Raw genomic sequence first — 18,144 nt, 5'->3', positions numbered from 1 at the left:
CCATGCTTTGGCCCGGCTTAAAGTCGTGACAGCTCTGGCTCTTGCAGATGATCGCTTCATCTCACTAAACCTCTCAGGCAGAATGGAAAGCTTCCTGAACATGTCAACCAGGAGAGTGGGGGCTGGTTAGATGGAGAAATTGTGGCCAATGCACGCTGAGCCCCAGTATAAAGCTATTCCACTAGCGTATAAACCGCCTTCAGCTTCACAAGCATATCCTAGTTGAGATTGGTGCTCTTGGGGCCTGCATAATGATCGTGGATGGATTAGAGGTGGTTCATAACATCATGGAAGATATTCAAATTTGACAATCATAAGGTGACTTACCGAAGATAGCCGAAACCATCTGCGACACATGGCATTTTAAGACAGAAAGTTCCATGGTCACCTCCTCAAGAGCCGCCTCCGCCTTTTCAGCCCATTGTGTTAAGGCAATCTTCTCTTCAGCCCAGGCGTTTTTCTCGACCTCAAAGCCGGTCTTCAGTTTTTCTGATTCAGCCACACTGAATTCAAACTTTGAGTTCGCCTTCTCGATTTCAGATTCTTGCAGCTCCAGACGAGTCTTCAAGACAGACAGCTCTGATTGAAGTTGGGCAGTGGTGATCTATACATACACCGGATCAAAGTCATAATTCAAATTTAGCTAAAAACATGAAGTCCCAAGCCTTTTGCAAGCAACAACAATTGGCACTTGGGGGCTAATGGCTGCCGAAAAATTATTCATGCAACGGTTTATGTGAATAAGTCCCAAGAACTTTACAAGCAAGAGTACTTGGCACTTGGGGGCTAATGCATATTGCTTGTCTTGTTATAACTTTGCGATAACCCGTTTGTGCTACAAATGGCCACAGCCGGCTCACAAGAACTACACAGGTAAGTACTGCTTTCAAGAGTATGAAGGACCGTCTCAGTCATGCTGATTAAGTCGGCCCTTGGGGGCTACGGATTCAGCGTTTATCATTACAGATTTATTTTAAACCAGATGGTTTAAGCCGGATTTGAAGGATTCTTTCAAAGGTTGTTATTTATGCTCATGGTAATCAAGTCTACAGCATATTCAAATTCATCATAAATAGTAGAGTTGGGGGCTGGCAGGATGTGCATCATAACTTAATAATGGAGAAGCTCATACCTCAAATTTTTGGTGCATCTGTTTCACCATATCAACTTCAAGTTCATGGCTGATGTGTACTTGACTAAGAAAACCAGAATATATTTCACCAACGCTCAGTTGAGAATAATTGGCGATATCAAATCTCACTCTGCGTTGTTCAATGTGTTCTTACTTGGCGGAGTGCTTGGCCATGGCAGTGGGTCTTCCCGGCTCTCTAAAGCTGGTATTGGTGATCACTACATCATCATCTTGTGTATCAGCCGTCTTAACAGGGCTTGAGGCTTCAGGATTTAAAGGGTCATTGTTGGCTTGATCGATAGGCGGGTCAGGAGTTACTGGTGGAATGTCAAGAACCGGCTCAGACGGTGGAGGAATAGAGGCCTCAGGCACTATAGTTTGTTGCTCCGGTTCACTGACTTTCGGGTCTACGACCGGCTTATTCACCTTTGCCTTCTTGCTGGGCTTGGCTTTTCCACTGCATGAGTCATGAAAGGTTAGTATAAGTATCAAGAAGCATAATGAGAGAATAAGTAATTGTTATTACCCGGGAGCAGTCTTGAAAGCCGGAAGATGAGATTGAGATGAGTCGCCGGAAGAGGAACGAGACGTTTCTAATGACCCACAAGTATAGGGGATCTATCGTGGTCCTTTCGATAAGTAAGAGTGTCGAACCCAACGAGGAGCATAAGGAAATGATAAGCGGTTTTCAGCTAGGTATTCTCTGCAAGTACTGAAATAAGTGGTAACAGATAGTTTTGTGATAAGATAAATTGTAACGAGCAACAAGTAACAAAAGTAAATAAAGTGCAGCAAGGTGGCCCAATCCTTTTTGTAGGAAAGGACAGGCCTAGACAAACTCTTATAATAGGAAAAGAGCTCCCGAGGACACATGGGAATATCGTCATGCTAGTTTTCATCACGTTCATATGATTCGCGTTCGGTACTTTGATAATTTGATATGTGGGTGGACCGGTGCTTGGGTACTGCCCTTACTTGGACAAGCATCCCACTTATGATTAACCTCTATTGCAAGCATCCGCAACTACAACAAAAGTATTAAGGTAAACCTAACCATAGCATGTAACATATGGATCCAAATCAGCCCCTTACGAAGCAACGCGTAAACTAGGGTTTAAGCTTCTGTCACTCTAGCAACCCATCATCTACTTATTACTTCCCAATGCGTTCCTCTAGGCCCAAATAATGGTGAAGTGTTATGTAGTCGACGTTCACATAACACCACTAGAGGCTAGACAACATACATCTTATCAAAATATCGAACAAATACCAAATTCACATGACTACTAATAGAAAGACTTCTCCCTTGTCCTCAGGAACAAACGTAATTACTCACAAAGCATATTCATGTTCATAATCAGAGGGGTAGTAATATGCATAAAGGATCTGAACATATGATCTTCCACCAAATAAACCAACTAGCATCAACTACAAGGAGTAATCAACACTACTAGCAACCTACTAGCACCAATCCCGGACTTGGAGACAAGAATTGGATACAAGAGATGAACTAGGGTTTGGAGATGAGATGGTGCTGGTGAAGATGTTGATGGAGATTGCCCTCTCCCGATGAGAGGAGCATTGGTGATGACGATGGTGATGATTTCCCCCTCCCGGAGGGAAGTGTCCCCGGCAGAACAGCTCTGCAGGAGCCCTAGATTGGTTCCGCCAAGGTTCCGCCTCGTGGCGGCGGAGTCTCATCCCGAAAGGTTGCTTGCTATTTTTTTCTCAACGAAAGACTTCATATAGGAGAAGATGGGCGTCGGAGAGCCACTAGCGGGCCCACGAGGTAGGGGGGCGTGCCCAGGGGGGAGCCCCCCACCCTCGTGAGCAGGGTGTGGGCCCCCTGGCCTTCATCTTTGGCGACAATTTTTCTTTATTTATTTTAAGGTATTCCGTGGAGTTTCAAGACTTTTGGAGTTGCGTAGAATAGGCCTCCAATATTTGCTCCTTTTCCAGCCCAGAATTCCAGGTGACGGCATTCTCCCTCTTCATATAAACCTTGTAAAATAAGAGAGAATAGCCATAAGTATTGTGACATAACGTGAAATAACAGCCCATAATGCAATAAATATTGATGAAAAGCATGATGCAAAATGGACGTATCAACTCCCCCAAGCTTAGACCTTGCTTGTCCTCAAGCGAAAAGCCGATAACAATAAATATGTCCTCATGTTTAGAGGTAGAGGCGTCGATAAAAATAAAATACGGACATGAAGGCATCATGATTATTTCATAATAGCAACATATATATATTGTCATATGATTACTCATGTTCCAGTGATGATCTTTTCACAAAGCCAAAGTATGAATCAGAAACCTTGTTGGGCACTAACAATTATAATCTCAGTCATTGAAGCAATTGCAATTTATCATAACATCGGAAAGAGTCTATGTCAGAGCTTAAAAGCAAGTCCACATACTCAACTATCACTTAGTCCTCCATGATTGCTAACACTCACGCAATACATGTGGTTACAGAGTTTTTAATCGGACATAGAGAAAGATAGGGGCTTATAGTTTTGCCCCACAACCTTTTACCTCAAGGGTAATGTCAACAATAATAATTCATGCTCCCCCACATCCAATTAGATATATATATCATGTTCTTTCCAACATGTTGAGCTTGCCAAAGAATAAAATGAAAAAGGAAAGGTGAAGATCACTGTGACTCTTGCATAAGGTAGAGGATAATAACAAAAGATAGGCCCTTCGCAGAGGGAAGCAGAGGTTGTCATGCGCGTTTAGGGTTGATGCACAAAATCTTAATGCAAAAGAACGTCATTTTATATTGCCCCTTGTATGTGAACCTTTATTATGCAGTCCGTCGCTTTTATTGCGTCCACAACAAGTTCGTACAAAGCTTATATCTCTGCACTAATAGGTCATGCATATTTAGAGAGAAATTTTTATTGCTTGCACCGATGACAACTTACTTGAAGGATCTTACTCAATCCATAGGTAGATATGGTGGACTCTCATGGCAAAACTGGTTTAAGGGTATTTGGAAGCACAAGTAGTATTTCTACTTAGTGCTAAGAATTTGGCTAGCATGAGGGGGAAAGGCAAGCTCAACACGGTAGAGGATCCATGACAATATACTTTATCTGGATGTAAGAAAACATAACTCATTATGTTGTCTTCCTTGTCCAACCTCAACTCTTTAGCATGTCATATTTTAATGAGTGCTCCCAATCATAAAAGATGTCAATGATAATATATCTATATGTGAAACCTCTCTTTCCTTATTACTTCCTATTAATTGCAACGATGACCAAAGCTATATTTGCCAACTCCCAATAACCTTTAATCATCATACTCTTTCTATGTGAAGTCATTACTTTCACTAAGATCAATATGAACTCTTTGATTCTTTTTATTCTTTTCTTATATTCACCCAAGATCATGGCAAAATACTCAAGCCCTTGACTCAACACTAATCTTTATTATATAGCTCACGGACTTGATTACAAAGAAGGATCATAAAGCAAAACTCAAAACTAGATCATGCCATGACTTTATTCTACTAAATCAAGATACTACTAATAGGATCGAACTAAGAAAAACGGTAAAGATAGGAGTTGTGATGGTGATACGATACCAGGGCACCTCCCCCAAGCTTGACAGTTGACAAGGGGAGTGCCCATACCCATGTGATTATGTCCTCGTAGGTGGTGAAGTAGGAGTTGTTGATGATGAGGGTGACTTCGTCCTCAATTTACGCTTGAGTATAATGTTTTCCTCTTTTAGGTCTTCGATCTCCCACTCAAGACTTAATACTCTTTTGCATAGTTCTTGCTTATTTTCCTGTAAGAGACAAAAAGGGATAAACTCGATCTTTGGCTTCTTCTCTCTATCAGGTAGACTTGACTTTTTAAACTCCACATGCATATCCCCCGGTTGAGGTAGCGGAACTCCATCTTCGTCTGAGCTTGTTTCCTCCTTCTCCTTAGGCTCATAATCTTCTTCTTCTTCCGTGGTCCAGCCACTATGGTCCAAGTCCCCATAGACCTTAGGGTCTGCAAGGTAATCAACCACATAGCTTTCTCCCTCAGAATCTTGAGATGACATCTTGCTTTAATCTGCAGCAGCAACAGCTCGAAACGAAAATAGAGGATATTTGCGTGATACGGGAGTCAAAACCTTCGGGAGTATATATAATGAATTTTTACCAACCAAAATACGTATCGTGCAAGAAAACGGAGTCCGTAGGGCACACGAGGTGCTCACGAGGTAGGGGGCGCGCCCAGGGGGTAGGGCGCGCCCTCCACCCTCGTGGAGGCCTCGTGTCCTCCCCGGACTGCTACTTATTTTTCTATTTTTCTAAATATTCCAAAATGGAGAAATATTGCCTTAAAAATTGTTTTGGAGTTGGTTTACTTACCGTACCACATACCTATTCCTTTTCGGGGTCTAGAACGTTCTAGAAAGTATCCCTTATGTATTCCTCTGGGGTTACGGTTTCAATAATATTAGTTTCAATATTTATAGGATTACCTCAGATATAGTGTTTGATCCTTTGACCGTTTACCACCTTCGGATTTGTGTCTTCGAAGTTATTGATTTTTATGGCACTGGAACGATAGACCTCCTCGATAACGTAGGGACCTTCCCATTTAGAGAGAAGTTTTCCTACAAAAAATCTTAAACGAGAGTTGTATAGCAATACATAATCACCTACATTAAACTCACGCTTTTGTATCCTTTTGTCATGCCATCTTTTAACTTTTTCTTTAAACAACTTGGCATTTTCATAAGCTTGGGTTCTCCATTCATCAAGTGAGCTAATATCAAATAACCTCTTCTCACTGGCAAGTTTGAAATCATAGTTGAGCTCTTTAATGGCCCAATATGCCTTATGTTCTAGTTCGAGAGGTAAGTGACATGCTTTTCCATAGACCATTTTATACGGAGACATACCGATAGGATTTTTATATGCAGTTCTATAGGCCCATAATGCATCATCAAGTTTCTTGGACTAATTCTTCCTAGACCTATTGACAGTCTTTTGCAAAATTAATTTGAGCTCTCTATTGCTCAATTCTACTTGACCACTAGACTACGGGTGATAAGGAGATGCAATCCTATGATTAATGTCATATTTAGTAAGCATCTTACGGAAAGCACCATGAATAAAGTGTGACCAGCATCAGTCATTAAATATCTAGGGACTCCAAAGCTCAGAAAAATAACTTCCTTAACCATTTTAATAGAGGTGTTATGATCAGCACTACTAGTTGGAATAGCTTCTACCTACTTAGTAACGTAATCAACAACAACTAAAATATGTGTATATCCATTAGAGGCAGGAAAAGGTCCCATATAATCAAAGCCTCAAACATCAAATGGTTCAATAACAAGGGAATAGTTCATAGGCATTTCTTGACGTCTACTAATATTACCAATTCTTTGACATTCATCGCAAGACAACACAAACTTACGGGCATCCTTGAAGAGAGTAGGCCAATAAAAACCGGATTGCAATACCTTATGTGCAGTTCTATCTCCAGAGTGGTGTCCTCCATAAGCTTCGGAGTGACACTTGCGTAGGATTTGTTCCTGTTCATGCTCAGGTACACAACGTCTAATAACACCATCTACTCCTTCTTTATAAAGATGTGGGTCATCCCAAAAGTAATGTCGCAAGTCATAGAAAAACTTTTTCTTTTGTTGGTATGTGAAGCTAGGTGGTATAAATTTAGCGACAATATAATTAGCATAATCAGCATACCGTGGAGTGCTACGAGAAGTGCTTATGACATTTAATTGTTCATCAGGAAAGATATCATCAATAGGTAGTGGGTCATCAAGAACATTCTCTAACCTAGATAAGGTGTCTACAACGGGGTTCTCAGCTCCTTTTCTATCAACAATATGTAAATCAAATTCTTGCAGCAGGAGAACCCATCTAATAAGTCTAGGTTTTTCATCTTTCTTTTCCATAAGATATTTAATAGCAGCATGATCTATGGGAATAGTTACTTTAAAATCAACAATATAGGGTCTGAATTTATCACAAGCAAATACAACTGCTAAAAGTTCCTTTTCGGTAGTAGCATAATTTCTTTGAGCATTGTCTAGAGTCTTACTAGCATAATGGATAACATTTAATTTCTTATCAACTCTTTGCCCTAGAACAGCACCTATAGCATAATCACTAGCATCACACATAATTTCAAAGGGTTAATTCCAATCAGGTGGCTGAACAACAGGTGCAGAGACTAATGCTTTCTTAAGTATTTCAAATGCTTCTACACAATCATCATCAAAGACAAATGGTACATCTTTTTGTAATAAATTAGTCAGAGGCCGAGAGATTTTTGAGAAGTCCTTAATGAACCTCCTATAAAATCCAGCGTGAGCAAGGAAACTTCTTATACCTTTGATGTCCTTGGGACATGGCATCTTTTCAATAGCATCAACCTTGGCCTTATCAACTTCAATACCTCTTTCAGAAACTTTGTGCCCCAATACAATACCTTCATTAACCATAAAGTGGTACTTTTCCCAATTCAAGACAAGATTAGTTTCTTCACATCTCTGCAAAACTCGAGCAAGATTGCTCAAGCAATCATCAAAAGAGGAACCATAGACGGAAAAGTCGTCCATGAAAACCTCACAAATCTTTTTGCATAAGTTAGAAAATATAGCCATCATGCATCTTTGAAAGGTAGCAGGTGCATTACATAAACCGAAAGGCATACATCTATAAGCAAAAGTACCAAAAGGGCATGTAAAAGTAGTCTTTGATTGATCTTTAGCTGACACGGATATTTGAGAGAAACCAGAATAACCATCTAGAAAGCAATAATGTGTATGTTTGCATAATCTTTCTAGCATTTGATCAATAAAAGGTAAGGGGTAATGATCTTTCTTAGTAGCCTTATTTAACTTACGGAAATCAATTACCATCCTATAATCTGTGATAATTCTTTGCGGAATCAATTCATCTTTATCATTAGGGACAACAGTAATACCTTCCTTCTTAGGGACACAATGGACAGGACTTACCCACTGGCTATCAGCAACGGGATAAATTATACCTGCCTCCAGAAGCTTGAGTATTTCTTTTCTTACCACTTCTTTCATTTTAGGATTCAAACATCATTGAGGATCACAAACTGGTTTGGCATCCGCTTCCAAATTTATTTTATGTTGACATAGAGTGGGACTAATGCCCTTAAGATCATCAAGTGTATATCCAATAGCGGCACGGTGCTTCTTCAGAGTTTTCAATAATCTTTCTTCTTCATGCTCTGAAAGGTTAGCACTAATAATAACAGGATATATTTTCTTTTCATCAAGATAAGCATATTTAAGATTATCAGGCAACGGTTTAAGCTCAAACACGGGATCACCCTTGGGTGGAGGAGGATCCCCTAGGATTTCAACAGGCAAATTGTGTTGCAGAATAGGTTCCTGTTTAAAGAATACTTCATCTATTTCCCTTCTTTCATTCATGAACATATCATTTTCATGGTCTAGCAAATAGTGTTCTAAAGGATCACTAGGAGGTACGGCAATAGAAGCAAGACCAATAATTTCATCCTTACTAGGCAATTCTTCCTCACGATGTTGTTTACTAAATTTAGAGAAATTAAACTCATGAACCATATCATCCAAGCCAACAGTAACAACATTCTTTTTGCAGTCTATCTTAGCATTAACAGTATTCAAGAAGGGTCTACCAAATATAATTGGACAAAAGCTATCTTGTGGAGAACCAAGAACAAGAAAATCAGCGGGATATTTGGTTTTTCCACACAAGACTTCAACATCTCTAACAATGCCCATTGCAGATATAGTATCTCTATTGGCAAGTTTAATTGTAACATCAATATCTTCTAACTCAGCAGGTGCAATATCATGCATAATTTCTTTGTATAAGTCAATGGCTATCACACTAGCACTAGCATCCATATCACACAAGCCATGATAACAATGATCTCCTATTTTAACAGAAATAACAGGCACGCCTACCACAGGTCTATGTTTATCTTTAGCACAAGGTTTAGCAATTCTGGCAGTTTCACCACAGAATTGAATAACATGCCCATCAATATTATCAGACAAGAGATCTTTAACAATAGCAATATTAGGTTCTACTTTGACTTTCTCAGGAGGTGTATAAGTTCTAATATTGCTTTTATGAACAACAGTTGAAGCTTTAGCATGACCCTTCATTCTAATAGGGAAAGGTGGTTTCTCAACATAAGAAGTGGGAACAATAGGATCATTATAAGTGACAATCTTTTCTTCAACTTTAATAGGTGAAGCCACTTTTACTTCTATGGGAGGATGATATTTAAACCACTTCTCCTTAGGGAGATCAACATAAGTAGCAAAGGATTCACAGTAAGAAGCTACTATCTCAGAGTCAAGTCCATATTTAGTGCTAAACTTACGGAAAATATCGGTATCCATAAAAGATTTAACACAATCAAACTTAGGTGTCATACCTGACTCCTTACCTTCGTCGAGGTCCCAATCTTTAGAGTTTCACTTAATTCTATCCAATAAATTCCATCTGCAATAGTCTTTATCATAAAAGAGCCAGCACAAGAAGTATCGAGCATGGTGCGATTGTTATCAGAAAGCCGAGCATAAAAACTTTGCATAATCACTTCTCTTGCGAGCTCATGATTGGGGCATGAATATAACATTGATTTAAGCCTCCCCCAAGCTTGAGCGATGCTTTCTCCTTCGCGAGGCCAAAAATTATATATATATTGCGATCACGATGAACAAGATGCATAGGGTAATACTTTTGATGAAATTCCAATTTCAATCTTTTATAGTTCCATGATCTCATATCATCACATAGCCTATACCATGTCAATGTGTCTCCCTTTAAAGATAAAGGGAAGGCCTTCTTCTTAACAACATCATCGGGTATACCTGCAAGCTTAAATAGTCCACAAACGTCATCCACATAGCATAGATGTTCATCAGGATGCTTTGTCCCATCTCCTGTAAAAGTGTTAGCTAGCAGTTTTTCCATCATACCCGAAGGAATCTCAAAAGGAGTTTCATTTTCAATAGGTTCAGTAGGTTGAGTAGGTTGAGGAGCAACTCTTTGCTCTACTAGATGGGGTGAAGATACCCCGAACAAGCCCCTCAGACAATTACTTTCCATAGTAACAAGTGACAGAAAAATTCAGCACACTAAATAAATTTTTCCTTACCAAATTCCACCTACCAAAGGCGCTTCACTCCCCGGCAACGGCGCCAGAAAAGAGTCTTGATGACCCACAAGTATAGGGGATCTATCGTAGTCCTCTCGATAAGTAAGAGTGTCGAACCCAACGAGGAGCAGAAGGAAATGATAAGCGGTTTTCAGCTAGGTATTCTCTGCAAGTACTGAAATAAGTGGTAACAGATAGTTTTGTGATAAGATAAATTGTAACGAGCAACAAGTAACAAAAGTAAATAAAGTGCAGCAAGGTGGCCCAATCCTTTTTGTAGGAAAGGACAAGCCTGGACAAACTCTTATAATAGGAAAAGCGCTCCCGAGGACACACGGGAATATCCTCAAGCTAGTTTTCATCACGTTCGTATGATTCACGTTCGGTACTTTGATAATTTGATATGTGGGTGGACCGGTGCTTGGGTACTGCCCTTACTTGGACAAGCATCCCACTTATGATTAACCTCTATTGCAAGCATCCGCAACTACAACAAAAGTATTAAGGTAAACCTAACCATAGCGTGAAACATATGGATCCAAATCAGCCCCTTACGAAGCAACGCGTAAACTAGGGTTTAAGCTTCTGTCACTCTAGCAACCCATCATCTACTTATTACTTCCCAATGCCTTCCTCTAGGCTCAAATAATGGTGAAGTGTTATGTAGTCGACGTTCACATAACACCACTAGAGGCTAGACAACATACATCTTATCAAAATATCGAACGAATACCAAATTCACATGACTACTAATAGCAAGACTTCTCCCTTGTCCTCGGGAACAAACGTAATTACTCACAAAGCATATTCATGTTCATGAGGGGTAGTAATATGCATAAAGGATCTGAACATATGATCTTCCACCAAATAAACCAACTAGCATCAACTACAAGGAGTAATCAACACTACTAGGAACCTACTAGCACCAATCCCGGACTTGGAGACAAGAATTGGATACAAGAGATGATCTAGGGTTTGGAGATGAGATGGTGCTGGTGAAGATGTTGATGGAGATTGCCCTCTCCCGATGAGAGGAGCATTGGTGATGACGATGGTGATGATTTCCCCCTCCCGGAGGGAAGTGTCCCCGGCAGAACACCTCTGCAGGAGCCCTAGATTGGTTCCGCCAAGGTTCCGCCTCGTGGCGGCGGAGTCTCGTCCTGAAAGGTTGTTTGCTATTTTTTTCTCATCGAAAGACTTCATATAGGAGAAGATGGGCGTCGGAGAGCCACCAGGGGGCCCACAAGGTAGGGGGCGCGCCCAGGGGGGCGCCCCCCACCCTCGTGAGCAGGGTGTGGGCCCCCTGGCCTTCATCTTTGGCGATGATTTTTCTTTATTTATTTTAAGGTATTTCGTGGAGTTTCAGGACTTTTGAAGTTGCATAGAATAGGCCTCCAATATTTGCTCCTTTTCCAGCCCAGAATTCCAGGTGACGGCATTCTCCCTCTTCATATAAACCTTGTAAAATAAGAGAGAATAGCCATAAGTATTGTGACATAACGTGAAATAATAGCCCATAATGCAATAAATATTAATATAAAAGCATGATGCAAAATGGACGTATCAGTTTCCTGATAATTTGAGTCGGAAGAGTTGAGTGGTTGGCGGATGAGACCCGCCAAAGGATAAAAAGAGTTTAAGTTGGGGGTGACCTCGTTTCGACGCTTCTTTGGAGTGTTCGGTAAGCCGGAGGACAATTCTTCATCCCTGCTAGTCCGAGTCTGACGCCAGCTCTCGTGATGCTGTTGCTTCAAAAGAAAGTGAGGATCCAGACTAGCTAAGGGGTGTGAAAAGCTTACTTTCCAGGTTACTCTTTGAATTTTCTGTCTTGGCAAGGGCTCAGAGTTAGAAGAAATGATAGTTACCTCTTCTTCGAGTGCTTGACTGGTCCTAGTGTCATCCTGATGATAATCAATGTCAATAAGATGGTTGAAAATGAGCCAAGAGAGTCAAGGGCTACCTCCGACTCGGAGCTGTCGTCCAGTTCAAGCATCTCTGAAGCATTGGGTTTCTTTCCCTTCTTCTTAGTGGTTCTCTTGGCGACTTTCTTGGCCTTCCTGGCCCTTTTGGCAGCTTCATGGTCATATTCCTTCTTCCAGAAGTCATCATCAACCTGTCAAAGTCGTCAAAATTGAGTTAAAGCAAAATATTAAGGATGAAGGTAAAATAAGTAATTTGGCGGATTACTTCTGGTGCCGGGTTAGATTTGCAGAAAGGGCTTAGGCCCAGCTTGCTGCAGTCTACCGGGCTTTCATGCAGAATAGACTTCATCCTCTCGTTGATGGCGTCTTCAGTTAAGTCCTCGGAGCTGTGGTGCAGTGGATTTTTTTGGCACCAGTGTAAGTGCACATTAAGCTGGAGCGGCGACTTAAGGGAATGGCCCGCCATGAAACCAGCATCGAACTAAGTCAATGCCAGTCAAGCCATTTCCCAACAGAGCCTTAACCTTGGCAATGGTAGGGAGAGTCTTTTGCGTTCAATAGCTGTTAGTTTGTCAGGGAGATGATGATTTGATTCAAGATGCAGGGCGCGAAAGCTGGGCAGTCGGTTCTCGTCAGCTGGAGAAGTATCCTTGCAGTAGAACCATGTCTGGTTCCAATCCTTGGGATGACTCGACATGCGCGCATAAGGGAATATAGCATCTCTCCATCGTTGGATTGAGATCCCACCAAGTTCCAAGCTGGGTCCATTAGAATACTCATTCTGGCAGTTCAAATAAAAGTACTCTCTGAATAGCTCCACACTGGGCTCCTCTTGAAGGTACACCTCACAGAACACTTAGAAATTGCATATATTTGACACGGAATTGGGTCTGATGTCTTGAGGATGAAGGTTGAAAAAGTGCAGAACGTCCTGGAAGAATTTAGAGCCGGGCAGTGAGAAGCCCCGGTTCATGTGATCGGTAAAGACAATGATTTCATCATCTTTTGGTTGAGGTTTCTCCTCTTCCAGCTTAGGAGCACGGTAATGCATGACAGACTTCTTTGGCAAATAGCCGGTTTTCACAAAGTCCTGGAGTGTGTTCTCAGTGACAATGGAAGGAACCCAGTTATAGGAAGTGGCTGTCTTTGGGGCCATTGCGAAGAAAGAAGCCTAAACAAGGAAAAAGAACAAGTTTGTCGGTTCAAAATTAAGCCAGTGGGAAAGTATTACAGCACATATTCAGAATGGCGGCTTAAAAAGGGGCCTAATGGTATATGACTAGTTACAGCGGGCTATGTAAGCCGCCATGAGCAGTTTGATGTCTATCAAAGGAGAAATCTGTTGAGCATTGAATTTAACTACAGCCGGTGATATAAGCCGCCATGACCAAGTTGGTTTATCAGGAAGAAAATTTTACTAAGTCCCAGACAAACAGGTTCCACAGATTACAATTATAAATTTGGATCTGGCGCTGTGTGAAAAAAGAAAATAAATCAAAAACCTAAAGCATTACAGCAGCAGAAGAACTGGTACAAGGGGGACATCTATGCATCTGCGAAGCAGGCTTTGAGACAGCAAAAGGAAGGGAAACAGGTTCCGCATGTCCTAACAGGTATGCTTGGATCTAAAACGAGAACTATGAAGAAATATGAAGAACTAGGAAGAACACGACGAACTACTGAAACCCTAATGCGGTCTGGAGCATGGAAGGGGGGAAACTTACAGATGTAGATCAGACTGCAGTGGAGCGCCGGTGTTTTCTGGTCTGAATCAGTTTGATGCAGTGGCTGAGAACGAGGCAGACGATGAGCTTCGCGGTGGCAGTGGAGCTCGAGCGGCAGGAGAGTCGCGAGAGGAGGAAGACGAAGGAAAGGGGAGAATGATAAGGGGTCGTTCGACCCTATTTATAAGGAAAGGTAACAGATGGGCGCGAAAAACAAGGAGGCCAAAAAACATGGTTATCCACCTGCTCGGGCGCCTCGATTCTCTGGACGGCTATTAAGATAAAGATCCGTTGAGATATGTTGGATATTGTGTGAATTAATGACAGGTGACGTCATGGCGGGTTATCGCAATTACAGGAGATGACGTCATGGCGGGTTATGAATTCTCGCACAAATAAAGAAGGGAGGATTTTTCCTAATTGTTGAAGATTGACATGAACAAGTTCAAATCAATCTGGGGCCTAATGTTGGAGATATAACTGTTAGGTATGACCTGCCCAGGAGGGGCCAGGTTATACCTATGGTGATTCATCATATGAAGCCCACAAGGATATCGAAGATGGCGGTTTAAGATAAGGGCCCAAGTCCCAAGGGCGACTTAAGGCCCGTAGAATAAACCGCCATATGTGTAAGACTTGTATTACAAGGCATGTATAGGTAGTCACCGAGCCGGACACGTTGTCTATGAGCCTGCCGGGACTCCATGAGCCGCTGGGCGTCAACCTGTGTATATAAAGGGACGACCCGGTGGCGGTTCAGGGTAAGAAACAACATATTGAAAGCTAGGTCAAGCGGATTCGCTCCCTGGTAATCGAGACATAAGCAATACCACCTCAAACTGGATTAGGCCTTTACCTTCACCGCACGGGACCGAACCAGTATAACTCCTGTGTCCTTTGTCCCGTTTAACCCCTTTAAGCTAACCTAGTTGCGATGGCTCCATGACTAAGTCCTTTCGCTAGGACATCTGTCGTGACTATTCCACGACAGGTCTCGATCTAGTCGACGAGGAAATCCGCGAGTGCTTGGGACTTGATGGTCGTGCGGGGCTCATAGTGAATCTTTGTGGGCGGTCAGCTCAATAGCCCACTTGGAGACCCGAGCGGTGGCGTCCTGGCTACCAATGTTCTCAGAAAGGGGGCTCTGCTCGATGATGAGATGCTCCTGGAAGTACGGCTTCAGCTTCTTAGCGGTGAAATACACGTTGTAGCACATCTTCTAGTAGTGGGGGTAATTCTGCTTGAAGGTGGAGAGGACCTCGTTGAGGTAGTAGACCGGACGCTGGACCGGCAATGCCTTACCAGCCTCAGGCCGCTCCACCACCATGACCACGCTCACCACGCGGGTAGTGGCCGTGATGTACATTAGCATCGGCTCCTTCTCGGCCAGTGCGGCCAGAATGGGGGTGATGGAGAGCATGCACTTGAGGGTGCGAAAGGCCTCATCCGCCTGGTCGGTCCACTCAAAACGAGGTGGTCTTCTTCATCAGTTGGTACAGCAGCAAGGCCCTTTCTCCGAGCCGGCTGATGAACCGGCTGAGCGACGCCAAGCAGCCAGTGAACTTATGCACATCGCACAGCCGAGCTGGCTTGGGCTTGCGCTCAGTCACCACGATCTTCTCCGGGTTGGCCTCGATCCTGCGCTTAAAGACAAGGAAACCGAGGAGCTGTCTGGCCGAGACGCCGAACACACACTTCTCCGGGTTGAGCTTGATCTGATATGTTCGCAGGTTCGTGAACGTCTCTTTGAGGTCGGCCAGCAAGCTGCAGCGCTTCTCGGTCTTGACCACGATATCGTCAACATACACATGCGTGTTCCGGCCGAGCTGGGGCAAGAGGCACTTCTACATGCGGCGTTGAAAGGTCATGCCGACGTTCTTCAATCCAAACATCATGGTGGCGTAATAGTAGGCCCCGAAGGGCGTGATGAAGGAGGTCTTGAGGTGCTCGGCAGGGTCTAGCTTTATCTGGTGGTAGCCGGAGTAGGCGTCCAGGAATGACAGCAGCTCGCAGCCAGTCATGGAGTCGATCACCTGATTGATCCGGGACAGGACAAAAGGATCTTTAGGGCATGCCTTGTTTAGGCTAGTGTAATCGATGCACATGCGCCACTTGCCATTCTTTTTTAGAACGAGGACCGGGTTGGCCAGCCAGTCCGGATGGAACACTTCCATGACGAAACCGGCTGTAAGAAATCGGGCGATGTCCTCCTCGATGGTCCTTCGCTTCTCTTCAGAGAAATGGCAAAGAAGTTGTCTGGCCGGCTTGGCGTCCGTCCGGACGTGCAGCTTGTGTTCAGCAAACCTCCTTGGAACACGTGGCATGTCCTCCTGGCACCAAGCAAAGATATCTCAGTTTTCCTAGAGGAAATTGATGAGCTCACCTTCCTGCTCGCTGCTGAGGTGGATGCCGACCATGATGCACCAGGCCAGGTCGGTCGGGTCCAAGGGGATTTGCTTGGTGTCCTTGAAGGGCTAGAAATACACCTCATTGGCTGGTTGTGCGGATGGGGGAGGGCCGGCACGGTCGGCTGCTCGATGGACATGGCCACGAGCCAATCGAGCTGCGCTTTTCCTCCGCCACGACCGAGGCTTCGGCCAGCCGAGAGGCGGCTTCCACGCACATGGCGGACTTCCTGAGGTCACCGGCCATGGTAATGGTGCCACCCGGGCCCGGGATCTTCAGCTTCAAGTAGGCGTGACGAGACACCACCATGAACTTGGCCAGCGTGGACCGGCCCAACAGCACGTGGAAGGGGCTGCTTTGATCCACCACCTCGAACCAGACCGGCTCGCAACGGAAGTTGTGCACATCGCCGAACAGCACATCCAGCCGGATCTTGCCGATGGGGGAGCAAGAGAGCCCACGCACGACGCCGTGGAAGGTTGTCTGGCTGGGCTGCAGGTGCACCATCTCAAGGCCCAACCTGACCATGGTGCTGCGGTAGAGGATATTGATACTACTCGCGTCTTCGATGAGAAACCGCATGAAGCGGCAGGCGCGCCTTTCAGTCGTGAAGGTGGAGTCGACGACGAGGGAGTGGCAGCCCGGCGCGGGAGTCACGGCCGTTCAGTTCTTCTGGCTCCAGTGACTGGCTACTCCGACTAGCGCATGAACAGGGGAGCTAGGGCGTTCACCTCGACGGACCATCGGCGCCGGCCGTGCACCTTATCCACCTCGCTGGTAAAGACGATGTAGGACACGTCCGGATGAGAGGAGGTAGAGCGGAGCCGGGCAGTGGCTGGAACCGGCGTCAGCGCAAGGCTACGGACGGCATCGAACTCGCGTCGGGCCAGTCTGAACTGGCGGCGGGCGGCCACGAGCTCGTCGGCCTCGGGCAAGCAGGAGCCTGCGGGAAGCATCGAGGTCGGCCGCGACGACGACCAGGCTGGCATTTGGCGTGACGGGGCCGCACAGGCGTCGCGCCGTCAACCAAAGAGGGTTGAGCATGTTGGAGAGCGCCTCCGCGCGAACGCAGGGGTCGTCGGCACCGTTGGGAGTGCCGTCGCCGCAGGATTGCGAGTCGGGGACGGTGAGTACCTCTTCAGGGTACTCGTTTGGGACGAGTGCGGTGGTGACGTGCAGCTCACCAAAGGAGACGATGGTGCTGCCGGGCAGGCGAGCAACACTGAGCGTCGCGCTGGAGTCGGCACCATTAGTCGCGCCGGGCGCGCTGAACAGACCGTGCGTGATGCGCTCGCCGGTGGGAGTGAAGGGTCTTGTCCGGAACGAAACTCCGGCCGACGCCGCGGACGGCCCGACAATGGGCACCAACTATTGTGGTGTGCTCACGGCAGATGCCATGGGTAGACTTATCGAACGTGGTTGGGGCCGTAGGACGTCGGAGGGTTCCGGAGGAAAGATCGGGGACAGGCGGAGAGGGACTCGTGATGTACACAGGTCTGGGGCCCTCCAGGATCGGTAAAACCCCTAGTCATGTTGGATCTACTAGATGGATCACACAGAGTGGTTACAATGCGCTCCTCGAGCTGTTTATGGGAGGAGGAAGAAGAGCTAGCTCTCTCCTCCTGCTTATGCGTGTGGGTGAGTGGAAAAAGAATGGACCCCCTGCACAAAGGGCTCCTGGGGGGTCTTATAGACCGACCCCCAGTATTACAACAGTAATGTTACACAGGCGCGGGGCCTCGATGTCATCGACTGGAGCCGGACATAGGACCCGC

The sequence above is a fragment of the Triticum dicoccoides genome, chromosome 3B (genome assembly GCF_002162155.2).
Source record: "Triticum dicoccoides isolate Atlit2015 ecotype Zavitan chromosome 3B, WEW_v2.0, whole genome shotgun sequence".
NCBI classification, from domain to species: Eukaryota; Viridiplantae; Streptophyta; class Magnoliopsida; order Poales; family Poaceae; genus Triticum; species Triticum dicoccoides.
This window is presented reverse-complemented; position numbering follows the sequence as displayed.